This window comes from Mustela lutreola, chromosome 7 (assembly GCF_030435805.1).
Source record: "Mustela lutreola isolate mMusLut2 chromosome 7, mMusLut2.pri, whole genome shotgun sequence".
Classification (NCBI taxonomy): Eukaryota; Metazoa; Chordata; class Mammalia; order Carnivora; family Mustelidae; genus Mustela; species Mustela lutreola.
This window is the reverse complement of record NC_081296.1, coordinates 9,562,577-9,589,692: the sequence shown is the minus strand read 5'-3', so window position 1 is coordinate 9,589,692 and position 27,116 is coordinate 9,562,577. Positions and strand designations below refer to the sequence as shown.

The window sequence follows — 27,116 nt, the reverse complement described above, 5'->3', positions numbered from 1 at the left end:
ATATAATAAATAAAAAGCTGACAGAATCAAGTGTTGGTGAGGATGTGAAGCAACTGGAACTCTCATACATTGCTCTTGGGAAGTCAAAACAGGACAACCACTTTGGAAAAGTATTCCAGAATTTCTTATTAAATGGAACATACACATATAATTCAACAATTCCACTCCTTGATATTTATCCAAAAGAAATAAAATGTATTGCATATGCATACAAAGTTATTCATAATAGCTTTCCTCATAGTAGCCTGAATCCAGGGACAATTAAATTCTCATCAGTAGCTGAAATGTAGAAATAAATATCATACATCTATACATTGAACTAAGCCTCAGTGATATAAAAACATGAAATACGGATACAAACAACACGAAGGAAGATTAAAATCAGGCTGAGCAAAAGAAATCAGGCAAAGACAATTAAACACCACAGCAATCGTTTCCTAGGGCTGCTGTAACAAGTAATCACAACCTTGGTTAAAACAACAGAAATTTAGGGGCGCCTGAGTCATTAGACATCTGCCTTGGGCTCAGGTCATGATCCTAGGAGTCCCGGGATCAAGCTTGGGGTAGAGCCCTGCATTGGGCTCCCTGCTTAGCAGGAAGCCTGTTTCTCCCTCTCCCACTCCCCCTGCTTGTGTATGCTCTCTCTCTCTGTAAAATAAATAAATAAAATCTTTAAACAAGAACAACAACAACAGAAATTTATTCTCTCAGAGTTCTGGGTACCAGAATTCCAAAGTCAAGGTGTCCCCAGCAGGGTTGCCCTCCGCAGGCTCCAGGGGAGGATCCATTCCTTGCCTCTTTCAGCTTCTGGTAACTGCTACTATTTCTTGGCTTATGGTCACCTCACTCCCATCTCTGAGCCTATCTTACACCCCCTTTTCCCTGTGTGGGTGTGGTGTTGGGTCTCCCTCTATTTCTCTCTTATAAGGACACTTGTGATGGCATTTAGGGCTCATGTAGATAATCCAGAATTATCTCATCTCAAAGTCCTCAACTGAACCCCATCGGCAAAGACACTTTTTCCAAATAAGGTAACATTTACAGGTCACAGGGATTAGGATGCCCTATCTTTGGGGCACCGTTCAGTCTACCACATGGAATGATTCCATCTATATGAAATTCTAGAAGGAATAATCCATAGTAACGAAAAGAAATGGTTGTCTGGAGCCAAGGGGAGTGATGAATTGGCTGCAGAGGGGCCTAAAGGGACATTCTAGTGTGAAGGAAATACTACACGCCATAATGGAGATGGTTGTGACATGGCTGTGTACATTTATCAAGACTCATCACACTTGAGTCATCAATGGTTACATTTCATGATACGTGAATTTGCCTCAGCAAAATGAATTTTATAAAAGAAAGCAGAAAAGTATAGACTTGGGGGGCCAATCTTGGCTAGTCACATTTGGCAAGCTTGGGGTGCCTTTGAAACCAACAGACCAGGTGCCTAGAAGACTGGTGACCCGGAACCCCGGTGGGTTTCCCAATGGGCAAACAGCACTCTGGAAGTCAGGGAAAGGACCTATATCATCCTGCTGTCTCCCCTATGACTACTCAGATACCTGATATCCAGGCACTGAGCTGGGGATGCCCTGCGGTGAAGTCCTGTCCACAGTGAGATCAAGGTGTTGGGACAGACACCCATAACTAACTCCAGCACAAGCAGGTATGACAAAAATCGTAGCCCCAGAATCACCATAGAAGATGAATTTTGATTACAGATCAAGATAAAACTTCATGCACAGGGTAACTTGTGAGCTTGGCCCTGACAAGGGACAGGATTTTGACATATAGAAATATTAATGCCAGGGTCTTCCTGCTCGTGTCCCCTGAGTGCACTCTGGGTCCTCTGTGCCACCCTCCCCACCCTGCATGCCAGGCTTGCTCACGATGACCTTTCCAGACATTCTGTTCTGCCTCCTATCTTTTGCCCAAGCTGGGTCATGTGCCAGTCATGCCAACCCCTTCTCTGGATTCTTCATCAACAGATCCCCAGCAACAAGTCGTGGCCTTCGAGAAGGCATCCTGGGGAGGCCCCTGCTGTGGAGAACCAGCCTGCTTGTCCCTTCTCTTGACTGTTCTATCCCCAGGTTCCAGGTTCAAACCTTCACATTCCAAGGGCTCTACCTCTTTGACCTGACTCCTTGGTCACTTGCTGTACCTGCTCAAACTCTGGTTTCTCACGGAGCCTTTACTTGATTTCCTATGGTCCCTGACCTACATAGCAGAGGGTCTCCATGGATGGTGAGCTCTTCTCCTATGACCTGGCTTTTGATCCCTACCTTCACGCCCTGATCCTTGACCCTTTCTAGGCCCCCATCCCTCAACTCCTAGGCTCTCAGGAATGGACTTGCACCAAGGCCTCAGGGCCTCTCTGGACCCCAAAATAAGCAATTTCAAGTGTCTCAGACCCCAGTCTCAGCTCAATCTCCAGATTTGATCCTGCGTGCTTACCTAAGGAAAGCAGCTTAGAACGTCTCAGCCTATATTGTCCCCATCTCCCAATAAGCCAGGAAGCTTCTCCCCTATCCTTCCTGCTTTGCTAAGTGAGTAAGGGCAGGCTTCCCTGAGCCAGGTCCAAGACACAAGTGGAAAATCTGAACCTGGTGGCTCTGGGCATGCCTCCCTGCATCCTTGCTCTGACCACATGAGATGCTCCATTCTCTGCTTGTACCATCTTTATGGAGTGAGCAGGGGTCCCACGATAGGAAGTGTGTAGCCTGTGGGGCCACGGCCAACTCCAGTGATGCCTCCACGAGCTCTGTGGCCTCTAAGAGCAGATCCCAGGAGACAAAGAGTGAAGCCATGGGGCCTTCTGGGGAGCTCACAAGAGGAGGCTTCACCCAGGCAAGCACCATGAACCCACCACCTTGGATCAGAGATGTGGACCCAGAACATGTCTTAAGTGGGAGCTTTGCATCCTGAAAACCCTGGTGAGGATGTAGGGACGAAGCTGCCCTCCTCTCTTTCTAGAAGAGTAGGCCTAGACCTTGGGCAAAGTGGACACCAAATGGGGTTCCACCCAATGTCCAAGACCTCCACCGACATTTGACAGATTGTTCTGGCAATGGGTACCCAGTCGGGACCCCCAGTGCATCATTACCCTCCCCAGCTGCCCTGGGAAGCATCCAACTCCTAAGGAGGGGATCCCAGGGACTAAAATAGCCCAGTGGAACCCAAACCTTTATCACTGAGAGACTGGCTGGGGATACTAATATTGCTGTTCACAATAGACCAGCCTTTCATCCTCCTGACACATAGGATTATACGCCCCCTCCCACTTCAGTTGGATGGGGTCACATGGGTAGTTCTAGCCAGTGAATTGTAAACAGAAGCGACATGTGTCAACTCTGGGTTAGAGCACTCAGTTGCTAATACGTGATGCTCCAGAGCTCTCTCTCCCCTCTGCCATGGCAACCAGCTCCAGATGCTGGCTGCTCCGCCGGCTTGTCCTGGAGGGATGACAAAGATGACCAGGTGGTGGATATGAGCGTGGGTGAGAATTGCAGCTTTGTTATTTCAAGTCACTGAGATTTGGGGGGCGGAGGGGGTGAGTGTTGTTACTGCAGCATAACCCAGACCATACTGACTGACACATACATACTGACTGGGGTCAAAGGCCAACTGCACTGCTCACAATCAATATCCCTCACTCCCAGTGACCCACACAGCCTTGATTCCTCATCACCCACTTTGAACTTTGGGTCCAGGCCACCAGCTCAGCCCTAACACAATGCAAGGGTAAGGATGCCAGAGTTGTCCAGCCTGAAGATTCTGAAGGGATCTTTTATCAGCAGCCAAGATGTGAGTGTTTCAGGATCTGGTGGATTCCAGTGCAGGGTTAGGGTCGGGGTTGGGCGGCTGCAGGTAGCAAAGCTCAGGGCCTCAGCCAAACGCCAGAAGCTGAACCGTGATGTGCAAACGTGACGTCTGGGGTGAGACTCCAAAGCTCCAACCTTGACCAAACAGACTTTTCCTACTCCCTGACTTCTTTTTGGCCAAAGAGCGCTCCTACCTGGGGTCCCACCCTGACGACCGCACTGGGCACCACTTTCAGCCTCACATCCCAGGGAGGCCTCGTGGTACTTCTGTTCTCCCACCCGTTGCAGAGTCTGATGACTAAGACCATCTCCCATGGGAGATGCAGCTTCTAGTCTCATGGCTTTGCTTCCAACCCTTGCCAGCTCAAGCCTCAGGCCTTGGCTTGGCCTGTCACGCCTTTCTCTCTCATCATTTAAATAGCTCCAACCCACCATCCCGGGGAAGGCCTCCTGACTGAGAGAAGCTGCCTGGTCAGGACTGGGGCCTCACCCTACCCACCCCGATTCGTATTCCTGATTATGCCCCTGACTCTGCGTCTTTACTGTCTTATAAAATCCAGTTTTACCCTTTTCATCTAGCAGATGGAATAAATGAATGTGTATGAACCTCAGCAATGAGCTTGCTCCTTCATTCAAGCAGGATGGTGAGAGGTTAGAGGCAGAGGCTCGGAAACGTCACCCTCTGGCATCTAGTCTGCTCTACCATTCACTAGCTGTGTGATTTGGGGCATGGTGCTTGACCTCTCTGGGCCTGTTTCTTCTTTTTCCTTTTCTGACTTTCTTTCCTTTCCTTTTCCTTTTCCCTTTCCTTTCGTAAAACAGGAATATTTCTGGCTACTAAATGAGTCGACAGAAAGTGCTCAGAACAATGTCTAACACAGAGCACTCCATGCCCAGGAGTCGCCATGACTCCCTTATACAGTATCTAAATGAGGCAGACACAGGAGATACAGAGGAGAACAGAATAGACCTATTCGTTCATTCCACAAATATTGACCGAGAAGCTGCACACGCCCCACACTGTGGCCGGAGCCAGGGATGTGTGTCTCCACCCTCGCAAGGCTCACAGTCCGGTAAGAGAGGCTAGCAGACACCTCGCAAGGCAACACCAGATCAAAGCACACGCCAGCAAGCCGTGATCTGGGCTAATAAGGGAGGGCCCGAGGGAAGCAGCGAAGCCGGGGCGGTCAATAGGGGGCTCGCTGATACTGACAGTACAATCCAGAGAGGAGACGGGGCCAGGAAGTAAGGAGACCCGTGGGGGTGAGGGGGTGATGTGGGAGAGGAAGACCCAGGTCATTCAGGCTTTCCTGGCCATGGCGCCCGGACCCACCAGAAGCCACTGGACATAACGGTTATGGGCAGAGAAGCAGCAGGATCCCAGGATCCTTCCTCTTTCTCTGGGAGATACTGCAGTTCTTCTTGTACAGCGGAGGGGCTTGAAGCTCGTGGACACGTCATTGGTAGATGATGCAGCTAGAACTAGAGAAGGTCACCTAAGCAACCCCCGCCCCCAGGGAACTGGCCAATTCACCCCCGTCGCATAGGGCAGGGGCCAACTGCACAAGGAACACCTTGCTACCCCCCAAAGCCCTTCACTTGCTCCTGGGGTCATGATGCCTGTCTTGATCTAAACTCCCACCACACCCAGGGCTCCGCCATGTACAACTGGGTGTCTCGTGCTGGTTTTCAGGCCAGTGGCTTCTGGAAATGAACTGCCTCCCCGCACTTCTTCCCCACCACTTTTTCCATCCCCCACAACCACGCCAATAACCTCAAGTCAACATGTTTCTCCCTGGGACACACAGTTAAACACACAACCACAGAGATGTGTCTCGAGCCCAGAATGGAGGGGACCAAGTTGCCAGGGATGACAAGTCCCCCGAGAATCCAGTTTGAAGCTCCCCTGAGAGACACCCCTCCCCGAAATAGGCAGAGAGGGTCAGGAACACCCATGCAAACAGCTGATCCACAAAACCCCCACTGTGCCCACGACTTTCCCCACCTCGGCCCTTTCTATTTTTATCAGGGGAGTAAGAGGGGGTTGCCAGGTGGGGCCGTGCCGCTGTTTATGTCTGAAATTTGAAAAGATGCACAGTGTACTCGGGAGAAGGTGTTTGCAGTTAAAGGAATTTCGGAGGAGAATTTCAAACCCAGCAGGGTGAATAGGTGCCTTGTGTTCTGGCTTTTGACTCTGGAAAAGCCACATTTCCAACCAAGGCGTGCAGAGGGGCCAGGGGTGGGGAGAGAAACACACGGGTGTGAGATGTGGGCAGACAGAGGGACTCAGCTCACCTGGGCACAGGGAACAACCGATTTTCAAGCTGAAGGTCTTGGGGGAAGCCCTTCCACCCTCTCCAGGGCAATTTCTGTTTATTTGCCCCCCTAATTAATTCATAGCCTTTCCTGGCCCTCTTACCCTTCCCTGGTTAACCCCACTCAGAATCTATCCTCTACCTCGTCTTCATCAGTGAGTTCTACTCAGTATTGATTCATATATTCCTATGTGTCAAGGCTTGAAATCGCTCTAATTTGTCAATTTCCTGTTTCCTGGTTAAATCGTAAGTGTCCCTTTGGTAGCTGTATAGCTGCTTTTTCTTTTCTCTCTCTTTCTTTCTTTCTCTCTTTTGACAAACACACAGCTTAAGACCTGATTGAATGCTTTACTCTGGAGGCATGACACTGGGACTCAGTGGCCCTAATTCATCAACATGTGGAAAATGGGAAGACAGAAATAACAATAAAATGACACCCCCCCCACCCACACACAAGCCGAATGAAGTTCACCCTTTTTTCTCTTCTTCATCCTTCAGAGATTAAGCTGGCTCTGACAGAGCTCTGCAGAGAACTTCTAACCCAAACTAGACAGAGCCCTTACAAAGCCAGGGATCCCCAGAAAAGCTGGGGGTACTTTGGGGGGTCTGGACTTCTGACTTGATCTGAAACCAGAGGTGGTCCCAGTGCATGAGACCTGGGCAGTGTGCATAAGAGGATCAGAGCTGTTTGTCTCATTTATTTGTGCGTAGGGATAAATGCCAAGAAGCAGTAATCTTGTTTGTGCCCCCAGCTGCAAAAAAAAAAAAAAAAAAAAGAAAACAAACAAACAAAAAATGCAATAGTTTTTAAAATTCATTAGTCATAATGTCCTAACAGGCGCAAGATGAAATTGACATGGAGCTAGATTCTAGCTCTGCCTACGGTTCACAAAACTTCATCGCTTGACCCTTGTCTGTATTTCTGTTTCTCTAGAACCCCCTTATAGGCACCACTTTCCCTCGAGTGTGTCAGGGGCTCTGGCATTCCCTCTCCACGTGTCTGGGGCTCTGTCTGTTTTTCTCGGTCTCCTTGCCTTTCTATCCCACAATCTCTCGTCCTCCGTCTTTTCTGCGCTCCTCTCTCCCTTAATTGGTTACAGTATGCAATTAAAGTCGATTTTAGTATTCATTGGGTAGAATTCAATGTTCCCTACTTTTCCATGCGTGGACTCTCCTCAGGCTGAGCTTTTTCCCAAGTCCCAGGCTCACAATTCTCTCAGCCTGCTGGCCACTTCCCCTGAACGTCCCTCCAACTCTGAACACACCACTCTCTACCCCAGCACTTGCTGTCTTTCTCCCCAAACCAACTCCTCTTCCTGACCTCCCTGTGACTGTCACATGGACTCCCCATCTCCCAGGCAGGCGGGTTCAAAAGTCAGAGGCTTTTCTTGCTTCTCTCTCTCTCTCCCAAGAGATCCAGTGTCTGATTTTTCCTTTCCAACGTCCCTCCGTGTGCATTCCCACTGCCCTCCCCATCGCATGGTCCCACCACCCACAGAAGCTTTTTGCTGATCCTTCAACATTTTGATACACACCATATTTTAATGTTTACATTAGTCATTGTCTGATCTTGTGTCAAAATCCAGAAATTTGGCTTCTCAAGGAAAACAACAAAAGTACCCCCACGTCCCCCATTGTCAATCCTAATACCAATGCTAATACCAATACTATGTGATCCAGCAACAAAGAACTGAATTCCTGAATGGTGATCTTTAGTTGGAGCAAGGTAGTGACTGTCCCCTTGGATGAGGCATATGCTCTCCAGGTTGCCTCCAACTTGAACAGAAGAAGCCAGAGACAACAGTGTATTCATAGGATAATAACATTTCTATCAAGTTTAAGAATAGACAAAACTGATCTGTCAGTAAGGTCAGAAAGTGGTCTCCCTGGGGTGTACCATTTAGAAGGAGCACCAGGGAAACTTCTAGGGAGCTGGAAATTTCTGTATCTTGATTGTATTGTGAGTACAATGGTGTTGGCATATGCTAAAAAGTCCTTGAGTTGTACACTTAAGATGCTCTTTATTCTATGTAAATTACATATCAAAAGAAAGGAAGGGAAGGAGGAAAAAAAGTAGGTACAATGCCTACCTTAGTATCCGGCACATAGTAGGTGCTCAGTAAACAGTTACTATTAAACGTTTTTTGTTTTAAGTCTGAGGGCTCTGAAGCCAGGTGGCCTGGCTGAGATGTCTTGTTCTCTTCAGCAACTACATGAACTAAGGCAGCTTGCCAAGCCTCCCTGCCCTCAGTTTATTCATCAGTGAAATGGACGGAGTTCATGAGACTTCACAAAGTGTTTGTGAATTTTAATGAAGCACCCCCGCACAGGGCCTGGCACATAGTAAGAGCTCAATACGTGTTGCTCTACAATAAAGGGAAGTGTTACCACTTGTATGAAGACATCATGGGAGTGAATATACCAGTCAATCCAGAACATAAATACTGCATGTTCCCACATATACGAAGCACCTAGAGTAGTTAGATTCATAGAGGCAGAGTCGAGTGGTGGCTGCCAGAGGCTCAGGGGACAGGGGGCCGGGGACTTAACGTTTCATGGGTACGGAGTTTCAGTCTGGGGAGATGAGAAGGCTCTGGAGACCAAGGGTGGTGATGTTTGTAGAACACTGTGAATGTACTTAATGCCACTGAGCTGGACGCTTCAAATGGTTAAAATGATCAACTCTGTGTAATGTATGTTTTACCACAATAACAAAGAAAGAGGAGGAGAGGCAGGAAGGAAGGAAAGAAGGGAAGGAGGAAGAAAGGGAAGGCAAGAAGGCAGGCAGGCAGGCGAGGCTGTGCTAGCCCACAAAGGAAATGACATTTCATTTTTTTGAACTTAAGATTTTGAGACTAGACCAAGCACCCTCCAGCATTTTGATAATTCTTGTTTTTTAATGACTGTTTCAAGACTGAATGCCAACACGTCAATGTCCTAAGAATAAGAGATTACCTAACTAAATGCTGCTTTTCCCCCCTTACACATTCTGTATGTTCTCGCCTTAAAGGAATACACATTAAGAAACCAAACAGATCAATAGCAACAGCTAAAATGTCAAGATAACCGTTCCCCAGGGCTTTCGTATCAAATAAGGGCCAAGTGTTGTGGGGAGAAGCCATGCCCGTGTTTTAACAGACGATCTTCGAGCTACGGAGGTGCTCTCTGTACCTCTCACATTTCATCTTCAGTGCGTGCGGGCTACCATAGTTGCACATCGAGAAAGTACGCATTTTATATCCCTGCTGGAATGTGCAAAACATCTGGGACAAAAATTTTCAGACTGACCCAATGTTTATCACTGAACGAAAATAAAATCATCAAGCCCAATGTGACATGGGCTGGGCCGTCAGTTCCTAAAACATTCCAATGGCAGGAATAAGGGAAAGAGTAGGGAAAAGCCATGGCAGGTGTGGGAGGCAGTCCCTTGGGATTCAGGGTTGGGGACAGACTCAGGGTTGGGGACAGAGAAAGTGGGCAAGTTCCCAGGGGCCTTGGGGGCTGAAGCTGCCAGGGGAAGGATCCTTCTACTCTCTTCTTACCCCAGACCTGCTTGGAAAATACTGTTTTTGGGGGCGCCTGGGTGGCTCAGTGGGTTAAGCTGCTGCCTTCGGCTCAGGTCATGATCTCAGGATCCTGGGATCGAGTCCCGCATCGGGCTCTCTGCTCAGCAGGGAGCCTGCTTCCTCCTCTCTCTCTCTCTGCCTGCCTCTCTGCCTACTTGTGATCTCTCTCTGTCAAATAAATAAATAAAATCTTTAAAAAAAAAAATACTGTTTTCGATGATGATGGTGGTGATGATGATGATGATGGTGTTGATCCTTTACAGTAACATGGTCATACCCCCCGCTCCCGTGTCATTCCCTGCATCTTCTCAATGATAAAAACACTAGTGAGTCACGAGTAAAATGCTTGCCATAATTTCCTCTGTTATAAATGGCAGGGGTTTTACTGAAAATAGAAACTGCTATAAATTCAGGTGGTGGAGGAAGACGGAAAAATTAAACTGAATCTTCAAGAAATGAGAGTTTCCTTAAACATGCCCTCAATTTCTATGTCTTAGGTGACACAGCACTTTCCCATCACTGTACGTCATTATTCCACACAGACCTGTGGGGATTCGTAAGTGTTTCATTAACTTACCCCATGTTCTTAATTATTAGAACATTTCCCTCTGAGTTTATCACTTACACAGCGTTTAAGTAATAAAACAGCACTTTTCAAATGTTCCACTAATTCTCAGAAGACCACTCCCCCTCTCGGTTTGGCAATAAGAACACTTTTCCATATCATACTTCTATGGCCTTTGGCTTCCAGGAAGGATCACAACCTTTCTACACACATGACATATAGTATTTATTATTGCCACGCTCCGAGGAGGCGAGTTTTCCAGCTTCCTTTATGAACCCAGAGAGCAGCCCATACTTGCTTGGGAACATCAGATTGTAGTACGGAGGAAAGGGAAGAAAATTTACCATCTTGAGCCAGATCACTCGCTAGGCACTGACTGATATCCCTTATTCTCATTCTACAGTTCCATACAATCCCGTTTCACAGATGAGAAAACCGAGACCCAGAGAGGTTAAGAAACTTGCCCACCTTCTTTTGCCAGAACCAGGATTCACCTCCAAAGCTCCTGAAGACACAGGGGACCTCCTCTTCCACTCTGTTTTGTTGCTTGAGAGAGACAGGAAGCCCTTTCATGAAAATGATCTGATGCTTTTTGACTGTCCTCAAGTTTCAAGATCAACCAGAAGTGTGACACAGCTCAGCAAAGCAACAATCTTTGACTGTACCAGGAAGAATGGGATGCTGAAGACTGTCCTGCAAAAACTGGGACAGATGTGTTGTCCCAGAGAGCAGGATACGCTGCTTGCTTGTACAGGCGTATCCAAAGGATGCCTCAGAGGAAATCTGCAAATTGGGACTCAGCAAGATTCGTACACGGTGCCCCACTAAGGGACAGAAACATGCACTTGTGGTGCTACAGTTAGGTGAACTGGGGGACTGGCCATCCTCTAAGAGCCACTTGAATGGCACTTGGAAGCCGACCTCCAAGATGCTTCCCAGCAATCCCCATCCCCTGGTCCCATGTGACCAAGAGAATCTGGCAGATGTGACAGTGTGTGCCTTCCAAAGCTAGGACATCAGAGCACTGCAGCTCCCACTCAGCCCCTGGATCACTTGCTGTGGCAGAAGCCAGCTGCTATCCATGTCATGAGGTGACTCCCCTGGCAGGTGAGATGGACAGGAGCTGAGGCCACTGGCCAGCAGCCAACACCGACCCACCGGCCATCTTAGATCCATATCGTCTAAGCCCCAGTCAAGCCTTCAGCTGACACCTGACTGCAACCCCATGAGATAACCTAAGGCAGAATGACTGGCCATGCTTCTCCCAAATTCCTGACCCACAGAACCCATGAACGATATTAAAAGACTCATCGCTTGAAGCCACTAAGGCTTGGGGTAATGCATGACACAGCCATTGTCATTGGAATATGGAGCCATGACATCGTGTCCTGCTCTAGAACTCAGCCCCAGGATAAGTGAAGACACGAAAGTGGGACATTGGTCAGCTTTGCAGAAAGTCCGCTGCCAAGAATGATAGAGTAAAGTCCGACACTTGCATTAGAAGACACTGGGCCCCTTCAGTACTTGTGGAAAGGAGATCTGAATTGGCTACAGACTCAGAATGAGCCATGATGAGGCTGCAGAAAAGCACATAAAGGAAGGCTGCATTAACAGAAGCATAGTACCTCATTGAAGGAGGTGAGCTCCTGCCCTGGGCTGAGTACCCTAAGAGGACTGTGTTTAGGTCTGAATCACTCTACACGGGACAAGGCAGTCCAGACACGCTAGGGGAAGATTGATAGGAGCAAGTAGCTTCCACTGATGGAGAAAGATGAGGAAGAACATAGTGAAGTGGAGATTCCCGGTTCCTAAAGGAGAAAAGGGGGAGGGCGAGAGCAAGGCAATCCCTGATCTTAAATGCAAAAACATCTGCCATGTGGAAGGAGGTCTGGGGGACAAGGCCAGGATGTAGAAATGGGCCTGTTCTGTTCACTGCTGAATCCGTAGTATGGGAACCAGTAAGCACTTCTACGACATCTGAGAGCTGCCTAAGTATTAGAACCACGTGAAAATAGGAGGCCGACTCAGAAGGGAGTCAAATCCACGGGCATGTTCACACAGAGCGTATATCCCAGTCAGGGAGGACAGAGTCCTCAAAGTTCGCTAAAGACCCTTTCCTAGCTCTGAGACCCTTATTCTGTGATTTCGTGACTGGATGAGTGGCACCTGCTGAATGAGGCCAACACAGGGGTTCTTAAACTTCAGAAGGCATATGATAATAAGGGGAATCTTATTAAAACACAGCTTCTGAGTCAGAAGGTCTGCAGTAGGCCTGAGATTTTGCACTGTGAGCGAGCGCCCAGCTGACACTGCTAGTCTATAGACCACACTGGAAGCAGCGAGAAGTTCAAGGTCGCCTGTGACAGCAGAAAGGGTCAGGCAGCCTGGAAAAGGCATTAAGTATTTGAGCAGCAGAGGGATGACCAGCATCAGAAGTTACTACACAAGGAAGAGCCCTGAACAGGGGAGGGTCCATACGCCACCAAGGGCTTTCGGACTAATATCCTTTGATCTCCTGAATGTGGTCTTTACGTTGTCCACTTCCTAATCATCCTGGGTTTGCTGCAGCCTGAAGGCGCAGTAGTGTGACATCATGCCAACCCGCACTCATTCACTACCTGGGGCCTGTGAGTCTCAGTTTCTTCGTGTGTAAAATGGGAACAATGTTCCACCTGCAAGGCTGTTGTATTGAACAGTGTCTGGTGTGTAAAAATGCCCATTGTATGTTTCTTAGCCTCATTACAAAACTAGGTGATCAATAAGCATTTGTTTCCTTCACTACAAAGATTAATTACTAATATTCGTCCTGGAATTGAATGGTCCTTCGCTAACCCCACACGTCCTGGGATGTAAATCAGATATGACCCTGTCTTACGGATGAGGGTGTGATGTGTTCTCACCTAGAGCATCAAGTAAATACCGGCATGAGTACCACGACTCCTGTTGGAATTCTAAGGAATTTTTTCTAGAAGAGTCATTTCCCCTGATCCAGGCACTGGGGGCCAGTAACTAGTAAGATTTCATCCCACTTCCTTGTCTGAGGGACAAAATACTGTTTCCCCCTGAGGGGCTGTCTGGTCACCATCATGTCAGAAGGGCCCAAGGTGCTCTGTAACTTGGAGACCTGACCAGGAGGAACCAAAAGATTCAGGTAGAACAACAGTGAAGCCAAGAACTGCCCACCAGTGGAACACCTCAGCCACAGCTCCTGGGCACCAACGGGTGGAGTGGGAACTATGCCGTCCCCAGGCTTCACTGCCCAGTGCAGACAACCGGTAGGAGAAGGTGCTGGGCCAGGGCCAGTCCTGCCCCCTAGCAGAGATGGCCAGCAAAACACCCACACAATTCCAGAGTTATCACCTCTGGGAAACAGAGGCACTTCCATGCCTTTTAATCAAGAAAAAGCTTAGTCTATTATCTCTGTAATGGACAGCCCACAGAGACCCGGCTTCTTGCTCTTTCTCATTCAGTCCATGCCCAGTGAGGGGGTCAAGCCGCTTCTACCACACCGACCTGGGCCACTAAATCTTAGCATCAAGCCCGACCAGCTTCCTCCATAAGGACTCTGAAGACCACCAACCAGCCCGGGTCCCCCCAGAACTGCTGTAGCTAAACCAGCAGCCTGTGTAGCAGAGAAAGCATGACTTTGGGCTTGAATTCAGACTCCGCCTTAAATAGGTAACACCCTCACTCTCTGAGCCTCCGTTTTCACATCTTTGGGGTGTGTGGGGGAATCCTAATATTTACCTCATTGGGCTTTTGGGGAAATTAAGTGAGATATTAATGTCTGTTAAGCAACCAGCTCACGGAAGGTGTTCAAACGCTTTTGGTTCTCTTATTCTTTCGGCTGGGAAAACTATTATTAAAGAGGGTGGTCTCTGGAGCTCCAGAAGTCCTGGAGAATTCCTGCTTCGTTCGAGAGATGTCCTTGGCCTCTCCGGGACTTTGAAGAGACCCTCACTCAGCCTTTTGCCCTGAGACTGGCTCCCCGTCCCCAGCACGCCTCCCCGCGGTCCCCTAAAACCTCCTCTCTCCCCGTCTTCCCTGCCATCCCGGCGCACCCCATCCCCAAAAACTTTCAGCCAGTTCCTCCCGAGGGTCCTTCCAAACCGTGGCCCGGGAGCAGGGGGCGCGCCGTGCCCTCTCGCTTCCCGCCGGGCGTCGGCCGCACACCCAGCGCGGGTCGCCGGGGAGCCCCGTCCGGCCACCGCAGGCGCGGGTGCGGGCACGGGCGCGGGCGCCGGCGCGGATGCAGGCGCGGGTCCCCGCGCGGGTGCCGGCGCAGCCCTCCGGGGCCCCTCGGACTGCGGAGCCGCCGACCGCATTGCAGCCCTTCCCGCGCCGCTGCCTCCCGCGGGCCCAGGGGCTGCCGGCTCCTCTCGCGCCCTGCGCCCCGGGCGGCTTCCCCCGCGGCGCGCCGGTCCGGAGCCGGGGTCCAGCGCGCTCCAGACGCCTCCGCCCTCCCCTCCCCCGCCGGCCGCCCCTCGGGTCCCCCGGGGGTGGGGTTTCCCTCCGCGTCGCCCCCCCCCCGCCACCGCCCTCCCCTCCCCCGCCCGCCCCTATGTATGTGTCACCACGCGCCATGCCCGCCCGCCCGCCCGCCCACCTACCTCCCCGCCGCTCGAGAGGGGGCTCGCAGAGCTGAGGACGCGCCCGCGCCGCTCCAGGTCTCTCCTTCCGCGCGCTCGCCGGCCGGCATCTGACGCGGGCGCCAGGGGCTCCGGGCTCCGGGCTCCTTGCAGTGGCCCTTGCCTCGGCCAGCCGGGACTCCGCAACCCAGCCGCTGCCGCCGCGGCCGCCGCCTGAGGGGACCTGCGGACAGGACGCCCGCGGCAGGAGGGGTGCGCGGCGCGCGCGCAGAGCGTCTCCCCCGCGGCGCCGCCAGCCCCGGGCCTCCCGGCCCCGCGAGACCCCGGCCGCCCCGCCAGCTGTGTGGCACCGAAGTTCTTACGAAGGGCGTCCAACTCTTCAAGGTAACTGTCCTCTTCCCTCCGGGGAGAGGCTCTCCCGGGGTCCCCCGGCCGCTGGCCACTCCGCGCGCGGGGGCTGCGCTGCCTCAGTGTCCCCTGCGGGGGGAGGCGTGCGCTGCGGCTTCCCGACCGCCGCGTCCGCCCGCGGAGTTGAGCAAACTTTCGTGCCGTTGCGGAGGCAGCGTGCATGGGGCGAAGGAACACGTGACGAGGGGCTGTTGTCTGCTGGTCCCCCGAAATTAAGGAACAGAGAACAGGGGAGCTTTTACTCCCGACTCCCATGTGTTTGCAAGTCCTAGAGTCTGGAACGCGCTTCGGTGGACAGACGAGCTGCTTTGGAGTCGGGGAAATGTGGGTTCAGATCCCCTGGGCTACCCTTGAGCTGGAGGAGTTGCTTCATGGTTCCGAGCCTTGGCCTGGACTGTCCGTGGGAAGGATGAGGCCCTTGGGCAGGGTGGCTGGGCATGGGCAGTGTGTCGGGTACAGGGCAGGTGCCCAAGCAGGAGCTGAGAGAACCCGCTGCTCCCACTTCCTTGGCCACTTGGCCTACTCCAGGAGCTCAGGGACGGGGGAAAGCTGGGGAAAGAGGGGAACTGGCAGAACCCAGGGCCACTGAGCTGCCAGCGAGGGAGACAAACTCGGACCGGGCCACTAGGTAGGGGCATCTCTCAAGGAAGAGGAGGGGAAATGAGGACACATGACCAGGGACAGCTTTGCCTTCTCTGGGTTCCTCTGCAGTGGAAGCCCACCACGGTGGAGTCTTTCAAACCCCGGGGTTTGGGTGGATGGTTGTCCTTTACCGAATCTGCATTCCAAGCCAGAGCAAACTGTGGGGTGACGGTGGGAGGGGCTTGTCTCCTGTTGGAAGACTCCAACCCAAACTTTTCCATCATTCTGCTCCTTGCAGTCGTGAGCAGGGCTCTGGTAGGATTCTTGTAGGGTCTCACCGCTAAGGATCCCCAGGTCCCAGCATTTTGCTTGGTGTGTACATTCCAATTCTGTCAGGAGTGGGCTGCCAGGAGAAAAGGAAGTAGGATGGAGAGCTGAATGGGTTAGCGAGGTGTTTCAGGTCCCGGACACTGCGGTGGGTGGGTATCTGTCAGTTTGGGGGAACCCTGGACCTTGGAAAGATATTCAAAAGAAAGTGAATCCGGAAAGGTGTGATGACTTTCTAAAGGTCACACCTGACTTAGGGGAAGGGCAGGACTAGAATCAGGATTTTCTGAGGCTCTAGTCGGTTGCTTGCCCTGATTTAAGAATCCAGAAGTCTGGGCTCCAGTCCTAGTTCCTTCCTTGCCTCTGGGTTGCCAAGGGGAAAATCGTCTGTACCCCTGGGCAGAGCGGGTTAGGGGGGGCTTGGGATCAGTCTAGGAGCACTGGCCTGGCCATCACTGAACCTGGAAGAGACTGCCCAAGAATAGAAGGGCAATCAGGGAGAAAACCTGAAGGAGGAGGTGTCTCTACACCCAGAAGCAAGGATCCCTCCAATTTCAAAAGTTTTGGAAGAAGGAATTATGAAAAGAAAGAAAATATCTCTCAGGGAAATGCTGGAATTTTTCGGGTTACATCAAATTGGGTTTAAATGAGATGCATGTATGTGCAATTTCCAGCGTGTCCCTGGGTCCCTTCATTCATTCTCCGGTAACTACTGAGCGCCACCTAGTAACTCTGTGCCCAGTGCTGGCCATTGCTGGTCTGGCCATTGCTGGCCATAAAACAGTTGCAAGTACTCCAGAACTGATACCATTTATTATTATTATCACTAATTTTAATTCTAAGTAGATATTTTTCTTTTCCTAGAATTTTCTAGGAAAATCTTACTTAAATTGGGAGTCTTTATCATTTGAAAGCCCTTCTTTCAATATAGGAATAAAGAGGGGCGCCTGGGTGGCTCAGTTGTTAAGCATCTGCCTTCAGCTCAGGTCATGATCTCAGGGTCCTGGGATTGAGCCCTGCATCTGGCTCCCTGCTCCGTGGAAAGCCTGCTTCTCCCTCACCCACTCCCCCTGCTTTTGTTCCCTCTCTCACTGTCTCTCTCTCTCTGTCAAATAAAAACAAATAAAATCTTTAAAAAATTTATGGGAGTAAAGAATCCAGAGGGGGAGATGATAGAAATATTATTACGTATCTTCAGGGAGTCTCTGCGACTTGAGTGGCGGAACTGTGTGCTGTTGGAGCCACACCTGACTCCAGGCCCCTTCTCACTCCCACACACAGGCTTTGCCCCTGCTCCCCATCTCCCACACACCCACATGCCAGGCAGCCGCACCCCTGCACGCTGAATGGGGGGGGGGGGGTCCTCCATCCCCACATGCCCAGAACAGATGTCCAACTCCCCAGTTGGAGAGGGAGCTCCAAGAGAGCCCTGACTCCTGGGATGGTGGGGGAGAGCCGTAGGGGTGGGGTGGGGGGGCCTGCCCAGCAGGGCAGACCTGGGTTTGAATCCCAACTCAGCCACTTTTGAAGAGGGCCTTGTCTGGCTCTCAGCAGGCACCAGAAACCTTAATTCCTCTCCTCTAGTGGCTTCTAGGCCCCCTTGGGGTCACAAACTGTAAGTTCAGGAGAGTATTGAGAATATTCTGTAGTAGTAAAAGACTATTTGTCCTAACTTTTCATGTGGATCTTTTTCATGCTGGCTCCTAGAACCCAGTCCCTTCCAAGCCCATTCTTGTTGGGCCCGAGGAGGGCCTCAGCTGAGCCAGGGGAGGCCCATGGGCCCCTGCTTGGAGCCTCGCTCTTTGTCCCTGCTCCAGCGGACACATCTAGCACTGAGTATCTCCATCTGCAGGTTGTAAAACCGATTTAGGGGGGTGGAATGACATAGGAAAGAGTAATTTCATAGTGTCTCCCACGTAATAAAAGTAAGTATTGTTTCCAGAAACTTCTATTTCTGTTTTATATTTGGCAATCCTAAATAAGTGTCTATGTGATTATAATACATAGATATATACACAATGTATACAAATTTGATGTTTATAGGATGAATTTCTTACTGCGGGTTGCAGTCAAAAAAGTTTGAAAGACACCGATCCTGATAATGTTTTTGTCCCTGAGAAATTCCTGCCTCGTGGTTCCAGCTGACAGGTGCTGGGGCCTCCTTGCTGTCCCTATGCTAACACCTGGACTGGACCTGTAAACGTCTCGGGAGTGGGAGCAGCAGGGGGTAGAAGTCGGGGGGGGGGGGCAGTAGTGAAAGGCAAGTTCAAGGAAGAGAACGCAGACGCAGACAGAGAGGAAGCAATGAGTCCTGCTTGCCAGTGGAGCAGGAGGCGTGCCAGGGCCAATGCCCCCCCCCCCCCCGGGAAAGGGAGTCTATGGGTGGATACATCTTTTTTTAAGATTTTATTTATTTATTTTTAAAGAGCGAGAGAGCGTGCTCACGTGTGTGTGAGTGAGCAGGGGAGAAGCCGAGGGAGAGGGACAAGCAGACTCTGCTGGGCGTGGAGCCTCTCTCGGGGCTTGATTCCAGGACCCCGAGATCATGACCTGAGCTGAAATCAAGAGTCAAACGTCCAACCCACTGAGCCACCCAGGCACCCCTATGGGAGGGAGAACATCTTTAAATAGGAGCCCTCCTCTTCTGCTGTCACCAGGTGGGCCTCTTGGCCATGTTGGGGACCTTGATGGGAGCATCAGTCCTGCCCTCCTTCCTCGAGAAAGCTCTGTTCTATGGAGTGGAAGGGGGTTGTGGCATCTCCCCCGGCTGCTTTTCTTCCCCCAGACCAGATAGGACACCCCCATCCCTGAGAGGAGGCCTGGGCCCCTGGGCGTGGTTGGAAATGGAGTCAACATTATAGCGGAGGAGCAGCTGGGGGGGGGGGGGGGTGCAGGGCAGGGGCAGGGTTAGAAAGGGAGAGCGGGAGTGAGGCACAGGGAGGACCAGAGAGAGGGGGAATTTGGAGGGAGAACGGGAAAACGGTTCCTTTTTTCAAAAGTTGAATCCAGGGCAAGAACGGAAACCGTGGAGTTTACTTTTAAAAACTCAGAGCCTCCTTGTAAGCGGCTGAGTGTGTGTCTGTGTGTGTGTGTGTGTGTGAGTGCACGCTAGGAGGGCGGGCCCTGCGGGCTGGCCTGGGCTTGTGAGAGGCGACTTTTCTCCCTCTCAATGGCCTTACAGTGTATCCTAAAGAAGCTTTTTGTTAAGCTCATGAATAGGTGGGTTTGGGGTGTGCGATGCTAGCCCTCACGATCTGGATATTTGGTTACCTTTGAGGTTACGTGTTTTCCCTTCTAAGACACACACCCAAAAAAAGGAGCCTCCTCTCCTGCATCAGGCCGCTTTTGGGGATGGGAGGGCTTGTTCGTCTCTGTGTGATGGATTTGGCTTGAGGAGCAAGGGTCCGAAGAAGGAGAAACTGAGAACTAGACAGAGGTGTAATGTCCAGCCTGGCGGACAACCCCTCCTCAGCCCCCAGACTCTGGGCCTCTGAGCTGGAATATCGTGGTTCCCAGACCATGGATGTACAGGACCTTTGGGGCCTGTGATGATCCTCCTGTAAGACATCACAAGGGGAATGGAGGCCCAGAAGGGGAGAAGTGCTTGCCCCAGGCTAGCCCAGAACAGACCAGTGAAGATCTGGATGGAAACTTAGGCCTTCAGGCCCTCACCCTGAAACATACCATATCCATGGAAAGCATTCATTCATTCTTCCTGCTGTACTACTTGCTACATGTTACAGGCACTGCACTAGGTGTGGGTAAACAATTAGCTCTTCCTGCCCTCCAGCCACTCTTAGTCTATTGAGGAGGACGGGCTATAATCAACTTGACCCCGACCCCACATTCCTATAAAGCAGCAGCTCTCAACTGGGGAGTTCTTTTGCTCTCCAGAGACCATCTGACCTTATGTGGGGAGATTTTTTGTTGTCGCCATGGGGAGGGGGTGACGTACTCGTGTCTAGTGGGTAGAGACCAGGGATGCTGTAACCATCTGAAAATGCCCAGGATAGCACTTTCCTCCTACCAGTAGAGAATGATCCAGCCCAAAATGTCAATAATGCCAAGATCGAGAAGTCCTATTCCAGAGCTTCATTTAGCTATGGCACCAAAGCATGCTGTGTGAACCAGCAAGAAGACTGGGGGTAGGAGGGCAAGAAGGGAGGGTTTGGCAGGCGGTGAAGAGCCGGCAACAAAAGAAAACAAGAAGCCAGGCCCCAGTGGTAAAGCAGAAAGAACGTGGACTTTGGCAGCCCCGTCATAGGTTGAAATCCCAGCTGTGTGCCCTTGGGCAAGTCAATTACCCTCTCTGAGCCTCATTTTCCACATCTGTGAAATGAGGCTCCTCTGATGGTTGAGGGGGTTCAAGATAAAGCGAATAAGGGACTTGGCACAAAATAGACCAACAATGAAATAGCAACTGCTATTATTGTCTTGGAGGCTTTTCGAGGTCCCGCTCTGGAAAATCACACCAGCAGGTGTGAACGTGGGATAGCGAGACCAAAGAAGTTTGCTGTTCAGGGCACTATTGCCACAGTAGTGCGTTCTGGTTGGGGGGTGGCATGTGGGTCACCACCTTCCCCCACCCCCACACAGCTCCCAGCAAGGGGGAGGGGGTGTGCTCCAGGGAGAACGCATCCTACAGTTGGGCAGTGGGAGAAGCTGGGCTTGCAGCCACTTGAGTTGGGCACTGCCTGGCTGCATGACGTGGGTATATCGCTTTGCCTCCCTGAGACTCGGTTTTCTTCTCTGTAAAATGGGCATCCTAAGGCCTGTCTTCACAGAGCAAGATCCAGGGAGAAGTTACTTCTGGGAAGGTGACTTGTGGGGATGGGAGGAGCACCTGTGAGGCCTAAGCAGGCATCTTTCGTATCTGGTGTGCGCTACACCTAACCCAGGGCCTGGCACACGCAGGCAGGCCGAATGGATGAATGAGCAGACCCTCACACTCTGAAGTTCCTTTGGATGCTTGACAAGAAGAGCACCAATACTCAGATGGGCGGCCCTCCACTTGGCCACGCCTCCATCCCAAGCCGGGCGGAAGCAGCGGGGGCCCTGTGTTTCCCGTTGGGCGCCTGGCTCAGGTCACAGCGCTGACAGCAGCGCCCTCTAGAGGGTACTGCAGTCATAGCAGCTGAGTTGTGCTAACCGGGAGGAGGGAGCCCCCCTGGGAGCTGGAGGTGTGGGTGAGACAGCAGAAGGGAGAAAGCCCAAGCTGCCAAGAAGAGGACCCAGTCCGGATCAGGAATGTGGATACTTATCTCAGTGCAGGGCGCATCCATTTTCCCACCTGAACAGCAAGGCCTTTGCTTGACCACACAGAGTTGAACTTAGAATATATTAAGGCCTCCTTGAAAGTCACTAGCCATAGGGGTGGATTTGAGAATTGCCACGCTTCCCTGAGCATCTGCTTTTCAGAGTCATGAAGCATTAAATCAGAAAGGGACGCAGGGGACTGAATCACCCGCCTCCTTCATTATGCAGATGAGGCACCTGAGCCCCAGAGAGGGGTTCAGGCTGCTCTCAGCAGAGCCACAGATCCCATCAGGGCTGCTGGGGCTCCTCCCTGCACATCACATGTCACATTCAAGCCAGTAAAAGGAGGCGCCTGCTCACAGAAACACTGTGCCATCCCATAAGAACCCAGCTATAGACAGACCTCCTTCTGGGCACCCACTGTCTACTCTAGGGCCACCTTCTGACTCTGTGCCTCTAGGGTCTTTGCTGGTTCCCAGGATGCTTGGGAGAAGAAAGCCCTTATAAGAGAAATGTCCAGGGCAATGTGGAGCCCAGCCTCCCCTCTCCCTCACAACCCCTGGGCTTTCTTATCCCAACCTCCCCCCTTGGTCATAGGGAGGGGGTTTCCCCCAACCAAACCTGGACCTTGGCCTGACCTTCCCCTTCAGGGGCTCCCTTCTTCCCCATCCCCTGAACCACCCTCCCTCTGACCTCTTATCAAGCTGGCTCAGGGGAACACCTGGATTTTAGGATGACTCAGGAAGGTAATGGACGTTTGTCAGCTTGACAAGACACTGAAAAAGGGCCCCAGACGCCATCATCAGAAGTAGACTCTGTCCCTAGAATTGAAAGCATTGGAGGAGCTTTGGGAAAACAAGTATGCCTAAATCCTAATGCACCTGCAAAGATTCTGCTTGGGGGGCAGGGTAGGAATTTGTGCTTTTCAAACACACCCAAGGTGATCCCAATGCAACCCAGCTTCTGAACTCCTAGTGTAAAGCCCCAAGCAGTTCTCTGGGTGCCTTCAGTTCTAAGCCACTTTCTTATAGCCCTGCCTGTTGGGGTCACCTGCCTTCCCCTCCATGCAGGCAGAACTACAGCCTCTGCCCCCAGTTTGCCCTTTAGGAGAATGAGGAGGTCACAGCCTGCTTCTCTGTCTCCTCCTTCCTGCCTGAGACAGGGGCCCTGCTTCCTTACCATAGTTGTCCTTGACCCTGAATCAAAGTACATTTGGCCAGGGTTCCCAGAAGTGGGTTCCCCAGAACAACTGTTTCAGGGATGGTCAAAGCACATTTCATGTAAAAAGGGCCTCATCCCCGAGGGTCAAACAGAACAGAATGCACCCCTGTTCTGCAGGAATTCTCCAGATGCTGATGGATATTGGAAATCTCCGAGAGTCTCTTACACTGAATTTTCCAGGGAGCTCTTCTTTTCTAGAGCGGATGGAGGGTCTGTAGAGATGCTGATCTAAGCAATCAGCCAGCTCTGATCCTGCGGCAGGAATGAGGCAGCTGCACCAGGGCCCAAGGGGCAGCCTGGGGACAGGGGAGCCCTTCAAAACCTAAATCGCAAACAGGGTCACTGATCCAGCAGGCCCTCTCCAGCCCCAGAGCCAAGCAGGCCCCTCCCTCCCCTTTCCTCCCTCCCACCCTCTCTTAAAGGTTGACCATGCAGGATGCTTATTTTAGTTTCATTGAACGAAATTGGATTGGAAAACATGGGAGGGAGGTGGCGCACTCGGTATGGTCCACTGGGGGATGCGGATGGGAGCCCCCTCCCCACCTTGGACCAGAGGCCTAACCCGGTGTGCTCTACTGGCCCTGTGACTGCAGGGGGCACCAGTGTCGGGACTATTTCTATGAATGACCCCTGCCCCTGGAGCTGAGCGAGGAAGAGCAGTGTCTGCATTGCTTGCCTCTGTCCCCTGTCCTTGTCATTACACCCATGAGTGTCATCTGCACCCCACTTGCCCACAGTTCCTCCAAGGGCGGGGGGCTTCTTCGCCCTTCTCTGGGCTGTTAATTTCCCCTCAAAGTAGCCTCATTCTGTGATTCTCCCTCCCTAAGCCCAGCTTGCAGGGGCTTCCGTTGATCTCGTTTTGTGAATGTTTTTAGCAGAGAGGGTCCCCCTGGTGTGGGGGGATCTGATTGCTTAAGTTGTCTCCACACCCCGTCCTGAGAGAGGAGAACGCTGTAGGGCTGGCTTGGAGGTGGAATGAGCTTTATTAACCATGGGAAGACCTAGCACAAGCTTAGACCCTCACTTCCTACTGCATCCCCTGCCCACCTGGTCCCTCCCATCCACGCTTCCACCTAGGAGCCCCAGCTGCTATCTCAATGTCTTAGGGGCTCCAGGGGTCCCCACAGGGGTCAGCAAAACTCACATATGCCAAATAAGGCCCCCACAACGTTCTGTGGCTGGAAAACTGTAACTCATCCAGCTCCCTCCTTCGTAACTGCAAGTATAGCATGGATGACGATGCTTAGAAGCTTATGGAAATCTTTCAGGTTATTTGCACACCACTTCTCAGCCCTCTGGGCACGGCAGAGGCTCTCAGACCTTCTACCCTTGGAAGACAGCCCAGTTCTCTTCCTTGGCCCATAGGCCTTCAGGAGCCCGTTTCCCCTCCCCCCTCGGCATCCCGATTCACTTTCCCCTCACCCACCACCCTCCAGCATCTTCCACTTCATTCCCACCTGAGGATCTTTGTCCTCCTAATCTCTCCTGCCTGAAGCTCTTCCTACTTGGCTTTGCAAGGTTGGCTCATTCAGGTCCAAAGGTCACCTCCTCCAGGAGGCCTTTCTGGACCACCTAATTTGAAGAAGAAAGACACGCCCACCCCCATGTCCCAGCAATCCTGTGTTGCACTTTCTTTCTCACTTGCCTCTGTCTAAAGAGTGCTGGTTGGTTGGTTTCCTTGGTGGTTGTCTGACTCCCCCTGCCCTAGCCCCCACCAAATCAAAATTGCATGGGACAAGTGCCCATCACACAGATGATCTGTCTTGATCTTCTTCTATCCCCAACACCTAGAAAATGCTCAGCACAGGGCAGGTACTCAGTAAAAGTGTGCTAACCCGACAAATGACTTTAGGCCAGTACTTTTCGAACTGTCTTCAGGGAGTCTGTGGCCATTGTCTGTGATGCCCCACAGAGGCCATAGAGGTAAGTAGAGAGGAACAGTGATTTTAGGGGTCCCCCCAAGTCAGATTTGATCAGAACAACTGTACTTTTGTGTCTTTTGAAGGCCACTGATATGGGACTTTCTACTCTTGTCAGAGATCAGAAAACTGGGCCCTAGAAAGGAGTATGTCCACTAGAATGCTGAACGAAGTAAGTCAATCAGAGAAGAACGAATACCATATGATCTCACTCCTATGGGGAATTGAAGAAACAAAACAAATGAGCAAAAATGAAAAAGGTGGGGGAGCATGACGAAGGCAAACCAAAAAACAAACTCTTTTTTTTTTTTTAAGATTTTATTTATTTATTTGACAGAAAGACAGGGGGAGAGAGCATGAGCGAGGAGAAGGTCAGAGGGAGAAGCCAACTCCCCATGGAGCAGGGAGCCCGATGCAGGGCTCGATCCCAGGACTCTGGGATCATGACCTGAGCTGAAGGCAGTCGCCTAACCAACTGAGCCACCCAGATGCCCAAGAAACAAACTCTAAACTGTAGAGAACAGACTGGTGGTGGGCAGGGGAGAGGTGGGAGCAGGCATGGGGACATCGGGGCTGGGATGAAGGAGGAAATTTGTCGTGATGAGCACCGAGGGTCGTATGGAAGACTTGAATCACTATATTGTGCACCTGAGACTAATATAAGACTATGTTCACCATCCTGGCATTAAAATAAATTAAAAAAAAAAAGAACATGTGTGGCTTAGCTAAGGGTCTGGCAGGGGATGGTGTCAGAGCTGGAACTTGGACCCAACTCCCACTGAACTGGGTCCTTGTCTAAAAACAGCCCCCGCCTGTCCTGGCCCCCTCGGCAGCCCCATGTCACCCTGGCCATGGCTCGGGGACTCTGCAGTGTCAGCACGGCCACCACCTGAGCCAGCTCGGGCTCTGCCACCAAGGGGACCCAGCTGCGGAGAGACATGGCCGCTCTCCACACGCCAGTACCCTCTTCTTAGCTTCCCTTAGTAGCTCATGATGACTCGAGCATCCCGGGGTAACAGCTGCTTTTAGGAATTAATTTGTATTTCTAGGTTCTACCACCTTTGGAGCCTCAAATTCTATCACTGGGCTACTCAGCGTGGACAGTGAGCCTTCTGTCATCTTGTTTCCTTTACCTTTTTCAAGCTGTGGGGTCCTGGCACTCCCTATGGCCTGGAGGAAGAGGGCCAGGCCAGGGGGTTAGGACAGAGAACAAGAGGGGTTTCCCAGCTTTCGTGACTCTGCAGACCACAGCGGGCAAGGCTTCTTGGCCTTCACCATCCACACTGAACAGCATCTCCCCTCCAGCTCGCCTGTGTGCCTGGCATCTCAGATTCTCCCCCTGGGGGCCTCCCTGGAGCCTAGGACCCTATCCTGTCTCTCTTTTGTGATGGAGGGTCCAGCCCATGGTCGTCAATGTTTTATTCCCAGGCCATTGTCCCATAGGAGGGGGGGTCAGGTGGATGGGCTCCAATTCTCCAGCTGTGTGACCTTGCCGGAGCTGATTAGTCTTGCATGCCTCAGTTTCCATATCTGTAAATCAGGTATAAGGTCTCTGACCTCACGAGTTTGTGGATCCCCTCAGGTGTTGAGGTTAAAATGACATCACTAAACCAAGCTACCTGGCAGGGAGCAAATGCCCTCCAAGGAGAACAGTTGTTAATCATGAATATCCCCGGGCATTCCTGGGATCTGAGAACCTGACCTTTTGCAGAGATGGGTGGGGTGGTCACGTGACTACCTCTGCTTGCCCAGCCAAGTGGGGAACCCAAGAATAGCCTTGTGCTTTGTGCCACCTGGAAGCTAGCAGTGGAACAGGGCAGGTCCCCTGGCAGGGCCGACAGCAGGTGGCTCAGCAAGACCTGTTGTACCAAGCCCCCATCCCATCCCCACCCCGCACTGTGTAATCCCGGAGGATGCCATTCCGTTCCCTTCCATGTGTAGACTGCCCCCTGTGGGCACCACAGCTACAAAGGCTGGACCAGCAAGAAATTCCTTTTCAGATGTTCTAACTGCTACCAACTTGGCTGTGCTTTCAGGAGGTGGGCTGGGGAGGGGGAGCTGGTGCTGGACTCAGAGCTCCCTCCACACACCTGTTCCATGTCCTGTTCCATGCCCTGTCCTCCCCTTCTGGGACTGGGGAACCAGGAAGTCTAACTGTCCCAAGAGAACCTTCGATGGTTCTGAGCTAGCAAAGGCAGCTGAACTGCCTGAGTTGTGTCTCTATTGAAACGTCAGTGTTTCTTGGTCCTACCTGGACTCTAGGAGAAAAGATGCTCTGAGTCCAGACAGGACCAGAAACCTCAAAGAAAAGTTCACTTCTGGGTTTTTGTTATTAAAAGACAGTTTCCAGACCAGAATCTGGGCTGTTTCTCCCTTCTCCTGGCTCCCTAGAAAAACAGAGAGCCACCGTCATCAACCAGGGAGAGTGGAAGGGGAGATGGAAGGACCTGATGAGGGCATGAGGGTCAAAGAGCCAAACCAAGGAAGTCACAAAGACTGGGTTCAAAGGGAAGATGAGAAAGATCTAGAAAAATCCATCAAGAACAA

At 51.5% G+C, this 27,116-nt stretch overlaps 1 protein-coding gene and 1 long non-coding RNA gene across 2 annotated transcripts in view; one reads left to right on the top strand and one right to left on the bottom strand.

The window, feature by feature from the left end:
• LOC131835625 (uncharacterized) overlaps nt 1–14,996 on the bottom strand; it is a 101,169-nt gene extending 86,173 nt beyond the window's left edge. Inside the window, exon 1 of the long non-coding RNA XR_009355278.1 lies at nt 14,878–14,996. This is a non-coding gene — a long non-coding RNA (uncharacterized LOC131835625). The remainder of the gene's footprint in view (nt 1–14,877) is intronic.
• A 130-nt stretch (nt 14,997–15,126) lies between these two features.
• ACAN (aggrecan) overlaps nt 15,127–27,116 on the top strand; it is a 60,328-nt gene continuing 48,338 nt past the window's right edge. The window contains exon 1 of the mRNA XM_059180029.1: nt 15,127–15,240. The gene's annotated coding sequence lies outside the window, so the exon portion shown is untranslated. The remainder of the gene's footprint in view (nt 15,241–27,116) is intronic.